Raw genomic sequence first — 15,050 nt, 5'->3', positions numbered from 1 at the left:
TTATATTGGTGCACTTCATATCCATCAGCAGACCATTCAAAACCATGACATCTTAATGATATTGAGCTGGGTTCTGACTCTACATACGCTTCATCACCAGCTCATTGTATTCTGGCCTTTTGTGTATCCTCAATTCTCATTGGTTGGAGAGAAGACAATGGAGTCTCCTGAACTTATTTACGGGGCTTCAATGACTTCCCTGGAGCATTGATGCGCAGTGAGCTGTAAGATGTTGATATTGACATTCGTTTCAGCCAATAAGGATCCTGAGGTGTAAACCAGAGGGTGACCTTGATAGAGATTGGCAATGCCATTCTTGCCCCTGCTGTGCAGTAGTAGGTTTGGTTGGAGGAGTTGAAGGGTGTCTGGCCAGCTGCTGGAGAATGGCAACATTATCTGCCTGGGGAGCTGGCAGCTTGCTGTGCATTAGAGTTGGACATTACATTACATTACAGTATTTTATATTGGTCTTCAGTATTGGTTGTGAAAGCTGAAAGCATTGAAACTGAGACAAAGATTGTAGCATGCTTTGCTTACAGAGCAATAACTTGAGAACCTCGTTAACATAAGAATATAAGAATTAGGAGCAGGAGTAGGCCATCCGGCACCTTGAGCCTGCTCCACCATTCAATAAGATCATGGCTGATCTTTTCGTGGATTCAGCTGCATTTATCCGCCCGCTCACCATAATCCTTAATTCCTTTACTGTTCAAAAATGTATCTATCCTTGCCTTAAAAACATTCAATGAGGTAGCCTCAACTGCTTTACTGGGCAGGGAATTCTACAGATTCACAGTCCTTTGTGTGAAAAAGTTCCTCCTCAACTCAGTCCCAAATCTGTTTCCCCTTATTTTGAGGCTATGCCCCCGAGTTCTAGTTTCACCTGCCTGTGGTAACAACTTCCCTGCTTCTATCTTATCTATTTCCTTCAATAATCTTATATGTTTCTATAAGATCTCCCCTCATTTTTCTGAATTCCAATGGGTATAGCCCCAGTCTACTCAGTCTCTCCTCATAAGCCAACCCTCTTAACTCTGGAATCGACCTAGTGAATCTCTTCTGCACCTCCTGCAGTGCCAGTATATCCTTTCTCAAGTAAGGAGACCAAAACTGTGTACAGTACTCCAGGTGTGGCCTCACCAGCATCCTGTACAGCTGCAACATAACCTCGCTGTTTTTAAACTCCATCCCTCTAGCAATGAAGGACAAAATTCCATTTGCTTTCTTAATTTCCTGCGGCGCCTGCAAACCAACTCCTTGTGATTCTTGCATAAGGATACCCAGGTTCCTTTGCACAGTAGCATGCTGCAATTTTTTACCATTTAAATAATAGTCCATTTTGCTGTTATTCCTACCAAAATGAATGACCTCACATTTACCAACATTGTATTCCATTTACCACACCTTCACCCACTCACTTAGACTATCTATATCCCTTTGCAGACTTTCAGCATCCTCTGCACACTTTGCTCTGCCACTTATCTTAATATCGTCCGTGAATTTTGGCACACTACACTTGGTCCCCAACTCCAAATCATCTATGTAAATCATAAACAATTGCGGTCCCAACACTGATCCCTGAGGCACACCACTAGTCACCGATCGCCAACCAGAAAAAAACCCATTTACCCCCACTCTTTGTTTTCTGTTAGTTAATCAATCCTCTATCCATACTAATACATTACCCGTAACACAATGCACCTTTATCTTATGTAGCAATCTTTGGTGAGGCATCTTGTCAAATGCCTTCTGGAAATCCATATACACCACATTCACAGTTCCTCATTGTCCAAAAATGTCAAAAACTTGAGCTCACAGCATGCAGCATTATTCAGGGAAGTTATAATTTTAAAACTGCTCTAATGTTTTGGAATTTCAGGATTGTGAAGGATCCCATACCATAGTTTTGAAAAAACTGATCCACGGGATAAAAAAGATGAACAATTAGGGAAGATCTGAGACATATAAGCTGTACAGTCTAAGGAGAAATATGCTTGGGGTAGCTTTCTTTGACTATGATATTGTTAAATTGTATAGATGGATAAGCACGGACTGGATAGTCAGAATGGCTTGTTTCTATGCCATATTATAGAATACCTACAGTGCACAAAGAGGCCGTTCAACCCATTGAGTCTGCACCAACTCTCCAATAGAGCATCCCACCCAGGCCCTATCCTTATAACTCCAAGAATTTACCCTGCTAATCCTAACCTACACTTCTTTGGACACTAAGGGACTAGTTAGCATGGTCAATCTGCTTAACTTGCACATGTTTGGATCGTGGTAGGAAACTGGAGCACCTGGAGGAAACCACACAGACAGGGGTAGAACATAAAGCTCCACACAAGGCTGTAATTAAACCTGGGTCCGTGGCACTATGAGGCGGCAGTGTTAACCACTGTGCTACACTTATATTCCAGGTAAGATTAACCCAGATTAATACTGCCAAGTAAACCATTATAAAATAAGACCAGAGGACATGTGGAAATAAGTGAATTATAAATTGGAGGGGAAATATACTTAGTTTTCTTTATTCTTTCATGGGATGTGGGCATCGCTGATTATAGGCCAGCATTTGTTACCCAATTGTCCTTAAGAAAGTGGTGGTGGGCCACCTTCTTGAACCACTGCAGTCCATCTGCTGCTGATACAGGCAAGTGCTGTCAGGGAGGGAGTTGCAAAATGTTGACCCCCACTGTGACAGTGAGAGAACCAAGGTATAGTTCCAAGTCAGGATGACGTGTGGGTTGGAAGGAAACTTGCAGTGTTTCTCTGTGCACTGTACAGTATTTTATGTTGGTATTCAGTATTGGTTGTGGAAGCATTGGAACTGAAAGTAAAGACTTTGGCTAAGAAATGAGAATTAACAGACACATGTCCCCAGGCTGAATGATTGTCTCCTATCCTTGAAACACTGCTTTCTTTAATAGAACTGTTGGGTGTATTTTTATTTGGTGGGTTGTGGACAGCTGGTGTTTCAATCTCTGGTGGCAAATGGTGTATACAACAGGGAGTTCTAAACAAAACAGAACTTTCTTTGCATGTTAGTGTAGGGTGGGAAGGAATGCTGTAAATCCCGTTACACGGGCAACGTTCTTCTCCCTTAACAAACAATCTTAGCTCCCTTTCAGTGATACTGGACTGTGTGTTAAGATAAATGGTGTTGATCATACTGTGTACAGAGCGATAGATTATGATTTGATTTTTGATTTGATTTATTATTGTCACATGTATTAACATACAGTGAAAAGTATTGTTTCTTGTGCAGTAAACAGACAAAGCATACCATTCATAGAGAAGGAAATGAGAGAGTGCAGAATATAGTGTTACAGTCATAGCTAGGATGTAGAGAAAGATCAACTTAATGCAAGGTAAGTCTATTCAGAAGTCTGACAGCAGCCAAGAAGAAGCTGTTCTTGAGTTGGTTGGTACGTCACCTCAGACTTTTGGATCTTTTTCCCGAAGGAAGAAGGTGGAAGAGAGAACGTCTGGAGTGTGTGGTGTCCTTACTTATGCTGGCTGCTTTGCCAAGGCAGTGGGAAGTGTAGACAGAGTTAATGGATGGGAGGCTGGTTTGCGTGATGGATTGGCTACATTCACAACTTTTTGTAGTTCTCACGGCCTTGGGCAGAGCAGGAGCCAATCAAGCTGTGATACAATCAGAAAAAATGCTTTCTATTGTGCATCTGTGGAAGTTGGTGAGAGTTGTAGCTGACATGTCAAATTTTCTTAGTCTTCTGAGAAAGTAGAGGTGTTGATGGGCTTTCTTAGCTATAGTGTCAGCATGGGAGGACCAGGACAGGTTGTTGGTGATCTGGACATGCAGGAAAGGATGTCCCGAGGCATGGTATATTGGGGAGACCACGCAGACGCTACAACAACAGATGAATGAAGACCACTTGACAATCATCAGGCAAGAGTGTTCACTTCCTATTGGGAACACTTCAGCAGTCACGGGCATTCGGCCTCTGATCTTCGGGTAAGCGTTCTCCAAGGCGGCCTTCACAACATACAACAACGCAGAATTGCTGAGCAAAATCTGATAGCTAAGTTCTGCATACATGAGGACGGTCTCAACCGGGATCTTAGGTTCATGTCACACTATCTGTTACCCCCATGACTTGCCTAGGTTTGCAAAATCTCAGTAACTGCTCTAGCTGGAGACAATACACATCTCTGTAATCTGTGCTTAACCCTCTCTCCACTCACATTGACTATATCTTTAAAACTTGATTACCTGCAAAGACGCGCATTCCAATCACTCTTTTGTAAATTGAGTTTGTGTCTTTATGTGCCCTGTTTGTGAACTGAAATCCCACTCACCTGATGAAGGAGCAACGCTCCGAAAGCTAGTGGCTTTTGCAACCAAATAAACCTGTTGGACTTTAACCTGGTATTGTGAGACTTCTTACTGTGTTTATCCTAGTCCAACGCCAGCATCTCCACATCATGTTCTCTGGTTACCAACTGTCCTGCATGTGCTACATTTCTATGAAATAGAATAGCGGTTTCCTCTTAGACTGGAGCAAGCACTGAAAGATGAACAGCAAGTCAACATCACTTAAGTACTTCATCCAGTGTTTTCCCCGATACTTCATTCCTGATTTATATAGATTTACTTTGGTGCTTGTTTCCAAGTTACTTCACCATGTGCTCATTCTGTACTTTATTGATTTACTGTGCAAAGGAAGGAAACAAATATATATTAAAGATTTAGAATTTCAGATCTTAACGCATTTGAAATCATGTGTTCCATTTGTGATTAAAGAGCAGATGGAGTTTTTGATCCCAGGTTAGGGTTAAATAATTGACGCAGCTATCAGCAACTTCTATCAATATAAACAGTTCTGAAATAGAGCCACATTGGACTGGAAACCTTGGCCACTCGTCACTACTGCTGCCAGCGGGAATGGAGAATTTGGCGCTCAGCCAAAGCTTCATTCACTGCAGCGGGACTGGAGACGAGGTCAGAGAATTTTGGCTGTTAATTCTGTTTCTCTCTCCACTGATGCCACCAGAGCTACTGAATTGTTCCAGCACTTTCTACTTTCATGTCGATGTGGAATTGCTTTTTCTATAAGCTGAAAGAACTGGTTGTTTGTTGTTATCTTCTGCCTTGTGCAGAAAATAATGCGAATTGAAACTAGAATAAAAATATATTTCCTGACAGGTAGAGGAGAATCTGTGGGACAGATTACTAGGAAAGGTCATTTATTTATTATCAATTGGTACCTTTAGAGGAGAACTGAATTGACAGATTCCAGAAGGGGTGATCTTTGGTGATTTACAGTTTTCTTCTGCAATTTTTACCTTTCACGGTTTTGCTCCAATCAGAAAGAAAACTAATATTCTTGTTTGCTCCTTTGTGGGAGAGTTAAGGGATGGAGGTTAATATCTTTTAAAGGAGGATATAAGCTGTTGGTGGCATTGAGGGGAAGGAAGTTTATGATTGAATAACTAAAACATGAACTTTGAATTAAGTGGCATAAAAGACAATTCACCTCTGAACATTCAAACACTCGTATGTCTGAACTCTTACAAAAATGTTCTTTCCTTGCAGTACTTGTTATTAAGGTTGTTTAGGGCCATTTGTACATAATGTGTATGTGTGCTGGTATAGTTAAATATAAATATAATGTTGTTAAAACTGTTTAAATACTTAGAATTCTAGAATTTTTGTGGGCAGAAGGAGATGATTCAGCCTATCATGTCAGTGGTGGCTATTTGAAAGATATCCAATTAATCTCACTTCATCACACTTTTCCCATAGCCTTGTAATATATTTATTTTCAAGTATTTATCCATTTCCTCTTGGAAAGTTACTATTGAATTTGCACTATCGCTCTATAAGGCAGTGCATTCTAGGTTGTCACCAGCGTTTAAGAAAATCTTCTCATCCCACCTTTTGCCAGTTATCTTAAATCATGTTCTCTGGTTACCAACCGTCCTCTCCATTCTCTGCTACCAACCGTCCAGCCAGTGCTAACAGTTTCTCCTCAGAACCCCTCATAATTCTGAAAGTCTCTATTAAATCTCTACTTGAGCTTCTCAGGTCTAAGGTGATTCCAGTTTCTCTAGTCTGTCCAATTAATTTGATTTTAAATTCTGATTGAATTTAATTACCAAAGCTTAAATCACTTGTATCACCTATTTGTATACATATGTAAATTTACTTAAAATACATGTTTATTGCCCTAGATTGAAGTAATGGATACAGGAATGTATTTAACAGCACTATGGGTGTACCAACACCTTAGGGACTGCAGTGGTCAAAAAGACAGCTCCCCCACACCTTTTCAAGGGCAACTAGGGATGGCAGTAAATGCTGGTCTAGCCAGTGGCACCACATCCCAAAAGATGAATTTAAAATGAATTATATATGAAGTTCAACAATTGGAATTTCTTGAGGGCCATCTTTCCGATGGGCACACTGTTTCAGCATCATCACCTCCCCATCATCCCTACCACAACTACTAGGAATACATAATAATTTGTCACAAAGAACATAGCCACAACTTCCTGATATATGAACCAGCTTGGAACAGTTCCATGCTGGAAATATTTATCGGAAAAATTTTTAAAGAAGCAAGAGATTAAATGCCAGAATTTCAGTAGTTGCTAATTGATGACATACTGGTGAACAATTCAAACATTTTAAATTGCATGGTTGAGGCACACAAACTAGAGTGATACACTGTTTTACAATGAGGATGTGAATGCATTGGAAGCAGCTTAGGGAAGGTTTACTGGCCTCATACCATGGAATGGGTGGGTTGCAAGGTATTGCCTTGCAAGGAAAAGCTTAACAGGCTAGACGTATCCGCTTGAGTTTAGAAGAGGCAGAGGTGACGTGAGGAGCCTTGGATAGATGTGGGGAGCATGTTTTCTCATGTGGGTGAATCTAACACTAAGGGTGACTGTTTCAAAATAAAGGCTTGCCCATTTAAGAAAGAAATAAGGGACAAGAGTTTCCTGAAAATTGGCAAAGGCAGCTTTCTCCAGCATAAGTCCAGGCCTTTGAGTAAAAACCCTCAACAATTGGGTCCCATGATGCATCACTGGCAAGGCAACCTCTGGTTCACCCACCCTCCCACCAATTAGAAATGCAAGGAGCTGAATGCCATTTTTAAAAGCCACCCCAGCGCACTGCGGCCAAATCAGATAACTCTGGAAGCATGCCCCTACCATGCACTACCCCGACGATGCCAGGAGATGCCTGGGTAGTGCTTGTGCGATACCGGGGATGTCAAGGTGATAACTGAGTGTGTCCCCCTCCAACCACCGCCATCGCCTCCCCCCCCCCCCACCCACCCACCCCCCCTGCAAAAGTGCTGCACTCACCTGTGCACCCCACAGAGGTCAGATTGCCAGGTACATGCCTTTGGAGACCAGTTGTCATTTGTGCTGTTCCACTGTCATGTTGCCATGGATGATTTTTTGACAGTGAGTTGGGCCGCGGAGGGTGGGGGGAGGGGGGCTGATTCCAGCCTAGAGGCTTGAAAATGATGTGTTAATTTATTATAATGATGTTCCCAATGCTCAATGTTGGGAAATGTAACCCATTACTGTCGGGGGAAGGTAGCAAGCACATCACACATTTATGCCAACCTAAAACGCGACTTTGCACTTCATGCAATATTTCCACTCCTGTTACCAAACTTGAAATCCTGGTGGGAAAAATCTTTTTCCTGGAGGTTCATGAGTCTTTGGAATTCTCTTTCTCAAAAGAACTGGAGGCAGAGTCCTTAAATGCCTTTGCGGCAGAGCTAGGTAGATTCTTGATAAGCAAGGGGGTGAAAGGTTATCAGGGGTAGGCAGAAATGTAGAACACAGGTTAAAATCAAATCATCCATGATCTTATTAATTAGCAGAGCAAGCATAATGGATCCAGTGGTCTGTTCCTGCTCTTAATGCTTATGCTTTTATATATGAATGAGGGAACTAATTGTGTTGTACTAATAACTAATTTTTCCTTCCAGACTAAAGAAAGCTTTATCATTATTTCTAAGGTGTTCATATGAAGGGTAATTATCCAACATGGAACTTGCTTTTTCTATGGCCCGACTTCTCCATTCTCGTCTGCCTTGGGAATCATGGCAGGCGAGACAGAAAATTTGGTGGACAATTTAAAGGTTCATTGAGTTTGGGTGGGAACTTCCAGATTTCGGGCATGCATGGCCAGAGAATCCCACCTTTTGTGTTCACATATTGTAATTGATTAATTTGACATTTTTTTGTAGCTTTGTAATAAATATAAATACTTATAATTGTTTTAGCCTGTAAAATCTGGCATGCACTTATATCACAAAACTGGTGAAATTATTCAAGTTGTGACATTGTTAACCCTCAGGATATGATACTCTGTTAGGGGTAAATTATCAGAAAAGCTGCGGTTCTGGATCACAGAGGATTAGGCCCATGTATGAAAAAATTGTTAAACTATTGTGTAAAGATTCAACAGATAACCTAGAAATTGTAATATATGACCAGTGGTTGCATTGTGGCTAAACGTTCTTACTCTCAACTCTTTCTTTTGTAAGTCAGATATGCTCATAGGAATGGATTAGTTTCTGGGCTATTGCTATAGGAATGTAATGGTCTGCTTTGGGCTGTTTGAGATGCTTACTTCCATTCACAGAGAGAGACAGACAGACAGACCAAGGGTGGAATTTTCACATCCCACCGGCCATGGGAAAAGTAGCAGGCAGGACATGACCATGCAGAAGTCCATTGACTTTGGATGGGATTTCCTGGTCTTGGGGCGAACGCAGCCAGAAAATCCTGCCCTAAGTTTCAATCTTCGCCACTGTGATGTAAAACTTTTCAATGGCATGAATAATAGGACATTTTCATTTTAAAAATTTATTCATGGGATGTGGGCGTTGCTGGTTGGGCCAGAATTTATTGCCCATCCCTGATTGCCCTAAACGGACTGGCTTGCTCAGCCATTTAGAGGGCATTTAAGGATCAAGCACATTGCTTTGGATCAGGAGTCACATGTAGGCCAGACCAGGTAAAAACAGCAGATTTCCTTCCTCAAAGGATATTAGTGAACCAGATGGCTTTTTTATGACAATTGACAATGGTTTCGCTTTAATTCCAGATTTTTATTGAATTCAAATTTCACCATCTACCACGGTGGGATTTGGACTGTCTCCCAGAGCATTACCCAGGGTCTCTGGATTGCTAGTCCATTAAAAATACCACTGCAGCAGCGCCTCCCCTCCACCCCCCCAAATTTAAACATTTGGACAAAGGAACTCCAAATGCTTGAAATCTGAAGCAAAAACCCAAGTTGCTAAAACAAATACGCATCAGCATCTGTAAAGTGTATGAAACTTTTGGGTTGGAGAAGGTTTTTTAAAAATTTCTCATTTAACTAGCATCACTGAGAATCTCGCATCAAAGTATACTTACATGCATATGTGCACACAGGCAAAAGATCAAAAATAACTAAAATGGGTAAGCAAGTGAAATGAAAATGAGAGTGAAGCAGAAAGGCAATACAAAAATCTTCATATAAAGGTATTTGTATTGTCATTGTGCTTCACTGTTTTTTTCTCATAAAACAGAGTAACTAATTGTACCAGAAGTATTGATGCAAGCTATAATTACACCTGAGGTATGCAAGAAAAGGATTCAAAATGTGCCAGAAACTCCTATGGACAAGACTGCAACCAAAAGGGCAGAAGGTATTTATAGTTCTGTCTTCCAGTGGCAACTTCCATAAGGTATCATTTGGGGGTAAATCCTCAAATAAGGCTGAAGGTTTCCTCAGTCTCAGCCTGAGGGGCCTGTTGGGCCTGCACAAAGAAGACATATGCATTAAAAAATGACTGGATAGCTGAAACCAAAATGTGGACCCAGGTCTGAGGTTTAGCCTTGAACATTGAAAGACTTCCTGAAAGATTTAGTTTTTCCGGTAGCCTATCTAAGAGTGGTAATAAACTGAGGTTTTGGAAATCAGTTGTATGTTAAACTAGAAACTCAGGCCGTATGTTTGAAATCAAATGAACACTGTGAATGTAACTAAGTGAAAGGAGGCACCTCAGGAGTGCCATATATGGTCTTGAAAGAAATTGATCTGTTTCACTCTTTATGTGATATTAAAGTTGCACTGTTATGCCCCTTCCAAGAGCAGTTAGGGATGGGCAATTAATGCTGGCCTAACCACATCCCTTGAATGAATGAAAGTAACTTTTGTAAATGTTATAGATAAAGTAGATTTTTGGGGAATAAAAAATGTTTTGTGGAGGAGAGATTTGGTCATTCCCACTGCACCATTTCCACCTCTGCCCCCAACAGTGAACAGCCGAAGCTTCCCTTCTGGCCGCTTGGTTGGCAACACCCAACACTTGCCTCTATTGGCAAGAGAGCTCATCACAACTATGTAAAAGAAGGGATCTTCCTTGGCCAGTGAAGGCTGAGGGAGAGACAGTCAGCAGATCAATTCTGGCATTTATGCCCCAGATGTCTTCCCTGTAAATTTTCAAGGCCGACAATACAAATACCAGATTCCCAGTTCAGTTTTGACACTAATGCTTGACAGTCACATATCTGTGTGAAATCTGCCTTGGAAAATAATGGATATTTGGAACTATTAATCACAATTACAGTAACAACAATTAACAACTGGAACTTGGGCTGTGCCGATATATTACATATATCTGGCATCCAGTCAGAATGACTTGTGGAATGCTGCAACTTTCTTGACGTAGATCATTTGAAACTGTTGAGAGCGTAAGGCCCCACCCCTTGGCCAGGTAGAGATTTCAGTTTGATTTTCATTTTGGTGGCAACGCCTTCAGGATGTAATGTTCTCGTGGCAACAAGCTAATGATGTTGATGTAACTGAACTAAACAGTTTACCAATAGCAAGGAATACGGAAGTACGAAAGGCAATATACTGACATGTTAATTGCCAGGAACTGGCAAATGGAACTTAATGTTGGCAAGTGTGAGGTGGTCCACTTTGGTAGGAATAATGGTAGGAAGGATTATTACTTACGTGGCGAAAAACTGCAGCAGGCGACGGTGCAGAGGGACCTCGGGGTCCTTGTGCATGAGTCGCAAAAACCCAGCTTGCAGGTGCAGCAGGTGGTCAGGAAGGCTAATGGGATGCTGGCCTTTATAGCGAGGGGGATTGAATATAAAAGTAGGGAGGTCTTGCTGCGGCTGTATAGGGCATTGGTGAGGCCGCAGCTGGAGTACTGTGTGCAGTTTTGGTCGCCGTACTTACGCAAGGATACTTTGGCCTTGGAGGGAGTGCAGAGGAGGTTTACTAGGCTGATGCCGGAGTTGAGGGGGTTGAGTTATGAGGAGAGGCTGAATAAACGAGGCTTGTACTCGTTAGAGTTTAGAAGAATGAGAGGAGATCTCATTGAGACGTATAAGATGATGAATGGGATGGATAGGATAGAGGTGGAGAGACTCTTCCCGCTCAGAAAGGACAGTAGGATCAGGGGGCACAGCCTCAAGATAAAGGGGGGGCGGTTTAGAACGGAGTTGAGGAGGAACTTCTTCACTCAAAGGGTGGTGAATCTCTGGAATTCTCTGCCTGTTGAAGTGGTGGAGGCTACCTCGCTAAATATTTTTAAGACGCGTGTTGATGGGTTTTTGATGAGAGAGGGGATTAAGGGTTATGGGGAGAGGGCGGGAATGTGGAAGTGAGCCACAACAGATCAGCCATGATCTTATTGAATGGCGGGGCAGGCTCGAAGGGCTGGATGGCCTACTCCTGCTCCTATTTCTTATGTTCTCATGTTCTTATGTACTCTGTGAGCCTGGTACAAATTTAAAGCCAGATTTTTCCTAGGTAGGATTTGAGCCAAACAAGAGGGGATTGTATATGCACACTTGGTTACATATGCACATGCAAGTCAGTAACCTAAATTATGTAATAGCATTACTTTAACATCAGTGTTAACCAAAATGGATTAGCAGCAGCTCTAAATTAACAGCAATCACAAAACCTTGTCCAATGCGATTATAATTCTGCTTCTCATTTCTTTTGATCAATAAGAGACATCTTTGATAGATCAAATATATTGCTGTTTCTGCATTGATGCCACACCATTTTTGCAATTCACACATAACTACCATTCCAGTAATACTTAAAGTCAAAAAAGAACAAAGGAAAGTACAGCACAGGAACAGGCCCTTTGGCCCTCCAACCACATGCCAATCTTGCTGTCCTAACTAAACTTCAAAAGAAAAACTGCCCTTATTCGGACTATAACCTATTCTCTCCTATTCATGTACCCATCCAGACACCTCTTAAATGTTGCTAATGTGCCTGCTTCCACACCTCCTCTGGCAGTGCATTCCTGGCACCCACCGCTCTCTGCATGAAAAACTTTCCCCACACACTCCCTTAAACTTTTTCCCTTTCACCTTGAGCCTGTGCCCTCTTGTAATTGACATTTCTACCCTGGGAAAAAGCCTCTGACTATCCAGCTAGTCTATGCCTCTCCTAATTTTGTAGACTTCTAGCAGATATGCCCTCAGTCTCTGTCTTTCCAGTGAAAACAATCCAAGTTTATTCAACCTCCCCTCATGCCAACATCCTCGAGACTGGACAACAACCTGGTGAGTCTTGTTTGCATTCTCTACAAAGCTTCCACATCCTTCTGGTAGTGTGGCAACCAGATCTGCACGCAATGCTCCAAATGCAGCCTAACCAAGATTTTACATAGCTGCAGTCATTTTAATTTTTGGTCAATATGTAAACTAAGGCGATATTGGATTAGTCAACAAACTCTAATCTGCCTCAATACAGATCAATATACGAAACTAGTTCACCACGAACATGAACATCTGCCAAACTGGTATCTTTTGTGCTAGAGCAACATCACATACAGTCAGATCGTTAAAATTAATAAACATGCATTAAGTTTTGTCAAAAGTTGATATTGTATGATGAACTGCTTTTGGCCTTACTTGCACAGTATTATGTGTTTTTTTTAAAGAAAAGACTCGATGCTGCAGTAGAGGCTTATTGTGTCCTGGTTAATATTTATTTCTCAACCAACAATCAATGAAACACATTATCTGGTCATTATCATACTTGTGTTTGTGGGAGCTTGCTATCTTCAAATTGGCTGTCGCGCTTCCTACTTTAAGGCAGCGACTACAACAGCACAAAAACAACAACTTTAAAAAAAATTTTTTTAAACTTTATTCCAATCCAATCAAGTCAAATTAAAGCCAATTCAGAGTCCCAACAAGTTGGGACATTCCCGATCCAAGCTGACAAGACAGGGCTCTCACCTCCTGTCTTGGCCTTGACCTACATGATCCAAGCTGATTGGAGTAGGTGTAGCTCCTCCTCCAAGGCTTGATTTAATTTACATCTTAGCCAAAAGGCTGAGATGCCACTTTAAAAAATTGCTTCAAATGAAGCTGAAATGTAGCCTAATGACTTCAACCAAGTGCAGCATGTCGATACTACACTTGATCTTAGCCAAAAGGCTGAGAAGCACAAAAACAACAACTTATATAAAGCACCGTTATCGTAATGATATTCCCCAACAGGGGCTGACCTGTCATCTATCGCTGAGGGGGAAGAGCCACTGACCTCTTCTTGGTCAACACCACCTGACCTTTCACCTTGTTAACTCACTGTCTTCTTGCAAAAGTTTTTTCAAAGATCTTCCTCTTCTCAATCACTCTTTTTTAAAAAAAATTAAATTGCCCCTGACTCTTCAACATCCTCCTCTTTCCCTTGTGAACTTCGTTACTGTTTGTCTGGGAAATGAAATCATTTCAAGCTGATGATTTGGTCTTTCAGGTGAGAAATAATACTAAAAAAAAACTGGTTTCTATGTCTCTCTGATGTTGTCAAGCTTTTATGTTAATTGGCAGCAGGGCCCCTGAGACTATAAGCAATGTAGTGGGTGCCTCCTAGTGGACCATGAAATATTGCACTGCTTACCCTCCATCTGGATTCTCTGTTCCAGGTTAAATTCACCTTCCCATTTTGTACATTGGAGCCAAGTTAGTTGACTTCAATCTTACTACTGTTGACTCAGAGTAATGTATCTGCCTGCTGTAACTGTGCACTCTTAACTTCTGTACCCTCTGTTCTCTCTTCCTGTCAGAGATTTTTTTTATTCATAGAATCCCTTCAGTGCAGAAGGTGACCATCTGGTCCATTGAGTCTGCACTGACTCTCCGAAAGGACATCTTTCCCATTACCCCATGCATTTGTCATGGCTAATCCACCTAACCTACAAATCTCTAGACACTGAGGGCAATTTAGTATGGCCAATCCACCCATCCTGCACATTTTTGGACTGTGGGAGGAAACCGGAGCATCTGGAGGAAACCCATGCAGACATGGGGAGAATGTGCAAACTGCAAACAAACACAAGGCTCAAATCAAACCCAGGCCCCTGTCTCCGTAAGGCAGCCATGCTAATCATTGCGGCACAATGCTCTCTGCACTTTGAACAATGCACTTAGTTCTATGCACTATGCACAGTGTTCTTTGCACTTAGAAATGCTGTAACTACAGGACTATGGAAGAGGAGCTGGGAAATGGATTGAGATTGGATAACTTTTTTTGGCTAAAAGGGCATGATGGGCTGAATGGCCACCCTCTGTGCCATAGGTTTTCTATGTTTCTATGTTGCCACGTGAACCAAGCACTAAGAAATTGAAAGGCATAAATGATGCAAATGAAAGTAGGTGACTTGAATTGATTAGTGGATGCAGAACTGAAGAACACAGCAGAGATTGGAAGAATATTTTCTCCAATAGAGACAGACTTCAGAAAAACAAATGGCATTGTGATGTATTGATTACTATCTTTCATAAACTTTGGGCTCACGCGTGAAATCTCTGGTTGAAAGGCTGGCGATAGTCACTAAATAATCTTATTGGTGCACATACTGGTGCTTTTGGAATGTCACTGAGCAGAAACTGATAGCCAAGTTCTGCACACATGAGGATAGCCTCAACTGGGATCTTGGGTTCATGTCACACTATTTGCAACCCCCATGACTTGCCTGAACTTGCAACATCTCACTTACTGTCCTGTCTGGAGACAA

The 15,050-nt window shown here is 41.7% G+C and overlaps 1 protein-coding gene and 1 non-coding gene across 2 annotated transcripts in view; one reads left to right on the top strand and one right to left on the bottom strand.

Moving 5' to 3' along the window:
• LOC145351095 (protein CEBPZOS-like) overlaps window positions 1-15,050 on the top strand; it is a 652,257-nt gene that overhangs the window by 71,694 nt on the left and 565,513 nt on the right. The gene's annotated exons all lie outside the window — the stretch shown is intronic.
• Window positions 13,291-13,482, bottom strand: LOC145351289 (U2 spliceosomal RNA). The gene has a single exon (XR_013888388.1). It is a non-coding gene; the product is annotated as a U2 spliceosomal RNA (small nuclear RNA).

Source organism: Carcharhinus amblyrhynchos, chromosome 12 (assembly GCF_965287045.1).
Source record: "Carcharhinus amblyrhynchos chromosome 12, sCarAmb.v2.hapA, whole genome shotgun sequence".
In the NCBI taxonomy this organism is placed as follows: domain Eukaryota; kingdom Metazoa; phylum Chordata; class Chondrichthyes; order Carcharhiniformes; family Carcharhinidae; genus Carcharhinus; species Carcharhinus amblyrhynchos.
The sequence above is the reverse complement of the archived record's forward strand: the minus strand, read 5'-3'. Positions and strand labels throughout refer to the sequence as shown.